The sequence below is a fragment of the Triticum aestivum genome, chromosome 2B, assembly GCF_018294505.1.
Source record: "Triticum aestivum cultivar Chinese Spring chromosome 2B, IWGSC CS RefSeq v2.1, whole genome shotgun sequence".
NCBI classification, from domain to species: domain Eukaryota; kingdom Viridiplantae; phylum Streptophyta; class Magnoliopsida; order Poales; family Poaceae; genus Triticum; species Triticum aestivum.
The window spans coordinates 701,286,336-701,297,433 of record NC_057798.1 but is presented as its reverse complement, the minus strand read 5'-3'; the positions used below and the strand labels follow the sequence as shown (position 1 = coordinate 701,297,433).

The window sequence follows — 11,098 nt, the reverse complement described above, 5'->3', positions numbered from 1 at the left end:
AAATGAAGCATAGCCTAACAATATGATTTTGTAGGGATGAACTTTCTTTTGCCATGTTATTCTGAGAATACATGGTTACTTTGATTAGTATGCTTGAAGTGTTACTATTTCTTATGTCAATATGAACTTTTATTTTGTATTCATTTGGATCTGAACATTCATGCCACAATGAAGAAAATTACATTATGAATTATGCTAGATAGCATTCCACATCCAAAATTCTCTTTTTATCATTTACCTACTCAAGGACGAGCACGAATTAAGCTTGGGGATGCTTGATACGTCTCCAACGTATCTATAATTTTTGATTGTTCCATGCTATTATATTACCCTTTTTGGATGTTTATGGGCTTTATTTTACATGTTTATATCATTTTTGGGACTAACCTACTAACCGGAGGCCCAGCCCATATTGCTGTTTTTTTGTCTATTTCAGTATTTCGAAGAAAAGGCGGAGTCCAGACGGAATGAAACCTTCGGGAGCATGATGTTTGGAACAAATCTGATCCGGATAGCTTGGAGTGCAAGTCAAGAAGCTCCCGAGGGCCCCACGAGATAGGGGGCCGCGCCCCCCCTATAGGGCACGCCCCCTGTCTCGTGGGCCCCTCGGGCGGCCACCGACGTACTTCTTCCTCCTATATATACCTACGGACCCTGAAAACATCCAGGAGCACCACGAAACACAATTTCCACCGCCATAACCTTCTGTATCCGCGAGATCTCATCTTGGAGCCTTCGCCGGCACTCTGCCGGAGGCGGAATCGACCACGGAGGGCTTCTACATCAACATCCTTGCCCCTCCGATGAGTTGTGAGTAGTTTACCACAGACCTACGGGGCCATAGTTATTAGTTAGATGGCTTCTTCTCTCTTTTTGGATCTCAATACAATGTTCTACCCCTCTCTTGTGGAGATGTATTCGATGTAATCTCTTTTTGCGGTGTGTTTGTCGAGATCCGATGAATTGTGGGTTCATGATCAAGTTTATCTATGAATAATATTTGAATCTTCTCTGAATTCTTTTATGTATGATTGAGTTATCTTTGCAAGTCTCCTCGAATTATCAGTTTGGTTTGGCCTACTAGATTGATCTTTCTTGCCATGGGAAAAGTGCTTAGCTTTGGGTTCAATCTTGCGGTGTTCTTACCCAATGACAGAAAGGGTTGCAAGACACATATTGTATTGTCGCCATCGAGGATAACAAGATGGGGTTTATATCATGTTGCATGTGTTTATCCCTCTACATCATGTCATCTTCCTTAATGCGTTACTCTGTTCTTATGAACTTAATACTCTAGATGCAGGCATGAGTCGGTCGATGTGTGGAGTAATAGTAGTAGATGCAGGCAGGAGTCAGTCTACTTGTTATGGACGTGATGCCTATATACATGATCATGCCTAGATAATCTCATAACTATGCGCTTTTCTATCAATTGCTCGACAGTAATTTGTTCACCCACCATAATACTTATGCTATCTTGAGAGAAGCCTCTAGTGAAACCTATGGCTCCCGGGTCTATCTCTTATCATATTTGCTTTCAATCTATCTTTATTTGCATCTTTACTTTTTGCATCTATCTTATAAAATACCAAAAATATATTTATCTTATCATACTATCTTTATTAGATCTCACTTTCGCAAGTGGCCGTGAAGGGATTGCCAACCCCTTTATTGCGTTGGTTGCGAGTTCTCAGTTTGTTTGTGTAGGTGCGTGGGACTTTTGAGGAGCCTCCTACTGGATTGGTACCTTTGTTCTCGAAACTGAGGGAAATACTTACGCTACACTTTGCTGCATCACCCTCTCCTCTTCGAGGAAAACCAACGCAAGCTCAACACGTAGCACACATCACAACTCATTTGCCTTCTCCGTCGCCTGCTTCTAGGGTTCGTGCTTCTTCTCCGTCGCCTGCTTCTAAGGTTCGTGCTTCTTCCCAGCACACAATCGATTAATTTCCAAGACATGTTTCTCTCGTACATTGCTGGCCATGGGTGCTTGCCCTAAGCTTCCCATCACAAGCCATATGCCTTATCCGCCCGCCTACTTCTAGGGTTTGTGCTTTTTCCCCACACACAGTCTCATTTCAAAGAAGTCATTGTAGAGTTTTTATTGGGTCTCTCGATTAACTTCTAAGCCGTACTTCTCTCGTAGATTTGCTAGCCGTGTGTGCTTGCCCTAAGCTCCCCTATCCCAATCTCCGTTCGTCAACCCTCGTTCTTCTTCTCTCCCAGGTAAAAAGCATATGTGTAAGCAGCATGCTCCGATCCGTATTTACGTTTTACGTTTTGGTTTTTCATTTGATAGTTATTGAAGCATCAGATCTGGTACAACGACTTCATTCTCTAAAGGAATATAAAAACCATCTGAAAATCTAAACAAGTGTTCTAAACTCTGTCATACTGCTTTTCTGGAAGGAGTAGATGAGAAGATTTCTGGTAAATTTGTAGTTGTTGTCTGCCTTCGTACGGATATTTTTAATATGGCTAACATAGTTGAAGCTAGTCGTTGTCTACCTTCAATGTTGAAGCTTTTTTTAAAATTGTTATGATATTCTTGTTTTCTTAACATAATTGTTCTGGATTATTTAGGTATGATTTACCCTACCTGCCACCAACCAGGCGGCCCTTGCGAACCACACCCTGAAGTTCTCCAGGAGTTTGAGGTTATTCTTGATGAAAATTGCAGGAGCCGCATGGTTAGTCAGCATCACTAACATATTAGTTAGGTACAACACAGTAGAAATCGTCACTGTTACTCATACCCCCTTGCACCTACATTAGGTTCCCCTACTGTCACTTCTTTGCACCTGCCTTGTGCTTTCATTTTCCATTAGTTTGCCTGCCTATGCCCTGATTAATATAGTCTATTAGTTTTGCCTGCCTATGTCTTGATTACTATAGTACATTTCAGTTCTAATTAAAATTAGTCAACATATGCCAAAAATCTGTATCCATTAATTTATAATACAATTATGTTGTTATCTGTAATTCTTATCAAAAATTCATATCCAATTTAAGAAAACTTTTAACATTAATAGTACGCGAGTTCAAAGTTATACTTACAGGTTGTTATTTTTACTATTTTTTCCAGTATGTACCTTGTATTGTCAGAACTTTTCTCGCTGACTACATTGACGAGAGGAAGGAAGAAGCAAGAAAATTGCGTAAAGAGCAGGTAGAGCCAGCCCTTCTTACACATGAAGGAAGGTCTTACAATGCTTTGTTTAAGCATAGGGCGAACTACACAAAGTTCTGCGGTGGTGAGTGGAACACCTTTCCGGATGATTATGAACTTTGGGCTGGAGACCGCATAGAATTTAAACTACCAGACGAGGGTCTCAATCTCGAAATACAAACATATCGCAATGACAAAAGGCTACTTCCATTACCCCACGTTGGTACGTATTTAATATTACAAACTTATCTTCTTTGGCTGTATTTTTATATGCATGCATCGAACTGAATAATATTAACCCGTGTTATATAAGACCTTATCTAACTTTAAAATCTTGTTCTTTTTCTAGCTCTCGACGACCTTTCTTCTGACGATTTCGACCATGTTCACTGATGTGTCTACTCTAAGGATATTGAGCTTACCTACAACCAGACACGATTCTTTCTACAACGCCTTTTCGGAGATACTTTCATCCGTTGCCGTCCATTTGTACACGTCTTGACTCCCACTAACACGAAAGACTGTGTCATGGTTGGTTACATCTGTCCTTGTTTGAATACCAAACGTATTTTGCTCATATATAATATAAACAATATTGATGAAATCTTCCTTATATGTAAAATTATAAAGAACCTGTTTATTCAAACCTAAAACAATAAAACTTTTGTTGTTCTCTTAATATGTTGTTTTATTTGTTTACACACAAACCTTAACATGCCATGTATTACTTTCAATTTGGAATTTCTTAATGTTTGCACACTCACCGTATTCAGCCATTCTTTTATTTATTGTCCAAGTGGCAATTCAACGGTTTTAATTTCTATTTAATTTCAATTTCTTCTAGAAAAATCCGAGGAGCGTTGTCTCGACACTGAAGAGATGGGTGGACATGCCAACCAATGGCATGGTGACCCTTGAAGCTCCTCATGAACCTACCCATGTCATCACTCCTTCCTCGTACTACATATGCAAAAACGACGTCAGGATGGTAATAGAAAAGTCTTCTTCTAAAGACTTCATATCAGCTACATCCTTTGTTGAAAAGAACGTTGTTCTAATCACTTTCAAAGAGCGCCATGACCGTTCTGTGTCCATCATCATTCAACGCATTCTGTAGATTCCGTCGGAACCGGCACCTAAAATGGAAGCAAACCGTGTATCTCCTAGGATGTTCAGCGCTCATTTCAAGATGATGCCTCCCAGGAGCAAAACACTGGTTAAAATAAGTTTTCTAGTTAGGATGGTAGAGTAATGTAACTATTATGGACCATGTGCTTGCTTGAACTATCCGAATGATCTTTTGAAACTTATGTAGCTCTTACGGACCCTCTACTCACTATTTCAACCATCGGAATGATCCTTTGCAACAAATGTTGTTTGGACTACCAGAATGATTCATTGGAAAAAAATGTAGTACTAATCCTTTGAAAAGTTCGCAATTCAAAAAAAGCAAAAAACAGAAAGAATCATTTTAAAAAACCAAACGAAACAAGAATCAGTTTTTGATCCAATACCTATAGCAATGCCATGTTATCAAACTTATTCAAACGATCTACTGAAACATATCTCAATTTAAAACCAAACAGGACTCCATTTTCAAGTGCAAACTATGTTTACTTAACCAAGTTTTCATGAACACATAGTTGTGCACCAAATAATATAACAACAGTGCCTCCCTGACCAAGGAAGATTGTTAATTGAAAAAAACGTTTTCACAACAAAGGCACGACCATGCATCTGCTGAGTGTTCTACCGTTCACACAACTACTTTCACAGCCAAAGATGGAATACACACATATGGATCACGCACACAACATGCAATGAATAAAAAAAATTCAATGAACAAGATAAGTGAAAATCTTAAAAAAAAACAGATAAAACAAACGCCTGTTTCCGAAAATCTACGCCTGGAACCGTCGGGTGACTAGCAACTGCTCTTTGGCGGTTTCCTTTTTTGCACGACAAAAGATCCCTTTCACTTTTCCGACTCCATTTGCATCCTCTTCCTTGAAAGTTTCTCGCCGGCCACAGTTCACCACCGCACACCTCCAGCCATGGACGAAGGGAATCTAACAACATTCACCGAGCACATCACTACCCATGGTACAACCATGCAGGAGGTGGTGTACACCAACGAGCCAAGGACCGTGGAGCGGATCATCAAAAAGTACGGGGAATGGCTAAAGGAGGAGAAGAACAAGTTCGTCGGCCTCGACCTCGAGTACACACGTAAGAGCAGTTACATACGATAAGGGATCGCCGTCGTCCAACTTGCCATGCGCGAGCATGTCCTTGTATACCACTACTGCAGGTCCGAGCGCTCCCAGGCGTTAGTTGATTTCCTGCAACAGAAAGCGGTAACTTTCACCAGCGTCGACACCAAGAACGACAAGACCATGCTTGCCCGTGCATGGATGAAAATTCCATACGAGTACCACGTCGACATCGAGAGGCTATTCTGCATCAAGGGTGGTGGAGAAAGGGACTCCATGGCTGACCTTGCAGCGGCCATCATCGACCCCTCATACAAGAACATGAAGAAATCATTCCCAAAGGAGAAGCACCTGTTCTGGGAGTGGAAGCCACTTTCCCCGATACACCTTGAGTACGCGGCAAAGGACGGGTATGTTAGCTACGAGTTGTACCGTAGAATCCTAATCATCAAGAACAGGCTGCGTCACCTCCACCAACAACCAGTGAAAGAAAGACTCCGCCCATGTAAGAACAAAGACGAGGGATCTTCCAGCGGCTGGAAGCGCCGGAAGGGAAACAGTGGTTGGTAAATTCCGAGAAAATGGATCGGGCCCTGATTGATTGATCTGCCGTGATCGAGGAATCGGGTGCCTGGCACAACTATTATGATAATTTAGGTTGAATGAACCCATGTTGTAAATATATTTGTTGTTGCTCAAAGATGCTGTCTGTATTGTATTACTATTTTACGTCTAAACTTTGAACACAGTGGTGTGCGTGTCTAAATGTAATTAGTAAGTTATGTCCCAGTATTGAGCAAGCATATATTGTATCCATGACTATAGAACGAGAAATATGTCACCGATATTGTATTATAATTTTCATACTCAACCTTTAGAAGATGCATCATGCATTTACAACAATATGTGATGGTATCGTTGTAAACTTTCAGTAGAATGCTTATTCAACATTGGCATGAACAATTCATAAATATTGCAGAAGAACATTCGGTGCACAGACGCAGGGGACAAGAACTTTGTTACTTTGACCACATTGAAAAAAAATTAAATTCACACAACACAACCATTTCACATCAAACACCGCTCCGTCCATTCACAACATCCTTGCTATTGCACACAGGTTCCTCTCCGTACACTAGTTCTCCATAATGCCATAAAACTACACTACCGTGTGCAATTGACCTATGTACAACCGTGGTACTCTAAGTGTCAACTCAACCCATGCCTCTGGTGCCACGCACCCGTGACCCTAGAGACTTCACACCTGTGCATCCACAACCGAGCCTCTCTAACCAAATATCGGACCGATGCCTCTGCTGCCATACATCTGTGCCTCTAGACACTTGACAGCAGCAAGAGGGTTCAAAACCGTGCATCCACACAACCATGCTTGTACTGACTGCACTTCGGTGCCTCCGTTTGCTCGATCGACGTGCCTCACATGAAACCCACAGTAACTCTACGTCCTCCGCGTGTGTGATTGCCCGTGCGACTTTGGTGCTGCACGCGCGCTCCTCTCAGTATACCCATGCCTCCGCACAACTATGCCTGTACTGACTTCAATTCCATGTCTCCATTTGCTCAATCCACGTGCCTCACATGAAACCCACTGTAACTCTACATGCTACACACACACGTGCCTCTCGCATGAAACCCACAGTATCTCTACGTGTTCGGCACGCGTCATCGCTTGTGTAAATTTGGTGCTGCACACACGTTCCTCTCAGTATACCCGTGGTCCAAACAATCGTGCATGTACTGACTGCAATTCCATGCCTTTGTTTTTTCAATCCACGTGCCTCACATGAAACCCACAGTAACTCTATGTGCTCCGCATGCATGATCGCCCGTCCAAGTTTGGTGTTGCACACACGCTCCTCTCAGTATACACGTGCCTCCACACAACCGTGCTTATTCTGACTTCAATTTCGTGCCTCTGTTTGCTGAATCCAGGTGCCTCTCACATAAAAGAGATGCACAGACATGCCTCGGAGTAAACAACACACATGCCTCTACTGTATTTATAACTATGGCCACAATTAAATAACATTCGTCCAAAAAAACATCTTTAAAAGAGATGCACAACCATGCCTCTTCTACAAACGAACAACGGCAATGAACAGCTAGGTTCATGTCGTCTCATATATCTAAATAACATTAAACCGCAGTATAGATTTTTAAACAAAATCCATTATGTTCAAAGGCTATAACTAACATCACTGCGGCAGAAGATTGAAGATAACAACAAGCCTCCCAACACGCTCTTTGAAAGTTATCAGCACCAAGCTGTTTACTTCAATAGACGATGCCTGGAGAAAATCACTGAAATCTTCCTGTTTGAACACCATTCTATTACCCAAACCAATGAAGTAGGAGCAAGGAGTGCTCACATATATATCATCATCACCAGATTCCAGAGTAACTTCAAGAGTTAAAACGCCAGTCCTAGGAAAAGTCACAAACTCCTTCAAACTCCTCACAACAATACCAGGAATGACCTGACAAAAAATATCAAGCTATCAGAAATAGAATAAAAATTCAAAGCTATAAATAGAAGAGGTAATAAAAATAAATAAATAAACAGAAACAAGGAAAAAACAATGGAAAAAAATATGACCATATGATGACCATTAACATTCATGGAATCAATCCTGTGAACAAAAGGACAACAGGGTATGTACTCATCATCAAATAGTTGACACCTCATGAAATACATCTGCTGGTAATTAAGAAAAACACCACGGGTGTAATAACAACTCCCAACAAGTTCCTTCTCGGAGTCGCTCAAAACATGTAGAGCTACAAAATATAATTACACAGGCTCAAGGGAACAGAAAAATCAAAATATACAATAAAATAAGATAAAAACTTCCTTCAAAATAAATCTTACCAACAGACGGTAAAGGAGACAACACATCTCCACGACCAACACGATAAAAATCAATACCAATCCAAGTTCCATAATGTTCAAGCCTAATGGTCATTATATCACGAGGACGAACACCATAATCACTGACCAATCGTTCTCAGGAAGGACCATGGAATTTGCTCCTCACCCGACCATGGCTAAACAGAACACCATACAAATAACCCTCATTGCACTGAAGAGCAAGATCAGTATCTTCGTCACCCCTCCTTATGGCTAAAACCCTATACTCCTCGATGTAACGAGCAAGATGAGCTCCAACACTGCACGGAACATACTGCACAACAAATCAAAAAAAGGATCATAATCAAAATCTAAACAACATGGGCAGTACCAAAAGAAATAAGCGTGTGTGCCAAAAATTGAACAATTATAAAATGATTTTCTTACAACGCGCCTCCAACAACGCCGATCCAGGACCACACTGAACCCATCTACAGAAGAATCAACAGAAGAACACGGGCCACCAGGCATACGGCAAAAAGGACAAGACATAACTGCAAGGAACACAATGGTTATCAAGAACTAATCCTACATAACCCAGTTGAAACTTGACATCTGATAGTGTTGGTAGTACCCACCCGTAACTACCCCATAAATCTCCATATCCCGGAAATATAGTGGAAACAAAAAGAGAAACGAAAAAGGGAAACAGGGAACCCACGAAGGCAACCAGTAGGGAAGCGCGCTCGACGCTAAAGAAGGACCGCCGTAAGAGCAGCCAACAAGCGCAGCGGCCGGAACGACTGCCGTTGTAACCATGCGACAAGAGCGGCGGCCGCGATGGCGGAGACGACGGCAAAGAAAGAACAGTGCGCGACGAGGGTTCGCCCACACCAGAGAGAAACAGATCTCAAAACAGATCAAAAAGTATTACAAAACATTAAAAATATAAGGACTAAAGTGAAAAAAAAGAAAAACTAGAAAGAGAAATAGGAAACCGGAAATCACGGGAGAAGCTGTGCGCGCGCCAAGTGTCGCGCGCGGAGCCCATCGGAAAAGTCTCGGGAGCGCTCCGCGCGTGACACTTGGCGCGCCGGGAGCGCTCCCTGACTAATCGTTGCGGGGAGCGCTTCTCAATTAGTGATTTCGGGAACAAAGAATTTACAAAGCGAACCGGTACCCGTTGGGTAGTGGCCGATTGTATGGGCTTTTTGTCTCTATTTCTTTAGATTCGTAGACCCGGATTTTCTAGCCCCCCCCCCCTCTTCTGGTCAACGGGCTTGTTTGAACACCTTAGACGTATAGTTCTGGCTCTTTACGGTTCCTACATGGCTTCGGTCGTTGCTAAAAAAAAAGGGCTACGGTATTTGTATAGGTGTTGGAGGGGTCTATTCCGTGTTGGAGTCCTTGACTACAGATAAAAAAAGCAGTCCTTGACAAGATCCGATTTGTTCTGCCTATCCACGTTCTTCTCTTAAATATGCGCAAAACTCTGTTCAAGGCCGCTGACCAACTCCCGTGACCCGTCTTCCTTTCTTGGCACCGTTGCCATGGCCAACCTCTGGAACTTGGTAGGGAAGAGGGTGCGGGTGCCCGAGATCACATCGTCGAGATGCATCCCGGAGAGCACCGTCACTGGGACTCTCAGCTTCGAGGTGGCAGCTGCTCATTACCCCAATCTCTTAGCCATGGGCGTGGACGAGTGCGCTAGATCGGACGTCTACAGCTTCGGCGGCTACGATTGGGGCATCGAGTTGTACCCATACAGGTGGTGGCCGGGCGACAACCAGGCAAGCAATGCCATGGCCTACTTGTGGTTTCTCGGCCCAGCCGGGCCAGTGCATACCAAGTACACGCTGAGCGTGCTGGGTAACGAGGGAGAGGAACCGGTGGCCAGCTTCGGCGTGTTGGAGGGACTCTTTTCTCCGGTGGTTCTCCGGTGGAATCCAACAACTGCTGGGGCACAGAGCTGAAACCGCTGTCCGAGCTCGGGGACGGCGGCTTCACGTTACAGTACGTCCTCACCGTCATCAACGTCGAGCCCCGGCCGATGGAGCTGCCCGGCCACCTCGAGCGCATGCTGGTGAAGGGAAGACGCGCGGACGTCCGGTTTCGGGTGCGCGGCCGAAACTTCCGCGCGCACAGCTCTATCCTGGCCGAGCGGTCGCCCGTCTTCGAAGCGCAGCTCTTTGGCCCCATGGCGGAGAAGGACATGCGGCGGATCAAGGTTGTCGGCATGAGGCCAGCCATCTTCAAGATGATGCTTCGCTATATCTATACGGACATACTGCCGTCATGCAACGACCAAGGCGGCCGCAGCGCTGCGGTGATGCAGCGTTTGCTTGTCGCGGCGGACAGGTACGGGCTGGACAGGCTGAAGCTCGTGTGCGAGGAAGAGCTGTGCCGGAGGATCGACGCAGAGACCATCATGTCCATGCACGCGCTGGCACATCGGTACCATTGTGATCGGCTCAAGCATGCATGCCTCCAGTTTCTTACGTGGTCGCCGGAAGTCCTCGCCGACGTCTTTGAGAGTAGTGGGTTTAACGAGCTCTGCATGACAAATTACCGACCATTGCCTCTGGAGGGGGAAGTCTCGCGGACAAAACGTAGCCATGCAGAGGAAGAAACTCATCCAAGCCAGAAATTAAAGAGGACCCGCAATTTCTTAGGAAGATGATATATATACCGTACTAAGGTTGAGACACTTATTTTGAGACAGAGGAAGTACAATATTTGCGTATGCGATATATGCGTGTTTTTGAAAATGCTTATGTTTACGTGAGCTATTGCCCATTGACTGACAAGGTAATGTTTTTAAGACCACAGTTATTATTTTCCAGT

At 43.7% G+C, this 11,098-nt stretch overlaps 1 pseudogene; it reads left to right on the top strand.

The window, feature by feature from the left end:
• The first annotated feature begins 9,736 nt into the window (after positions 1–9,736).
• On the top strand, positions 9,737–10,786 carry LOC123039434 (BTB/POZ and MATH domain-containing protein 2-like; annotated as a pseudogene).
• The last annotated feature ends 312 nt before the right edge of the window (positions 10,787–11,098 follow it).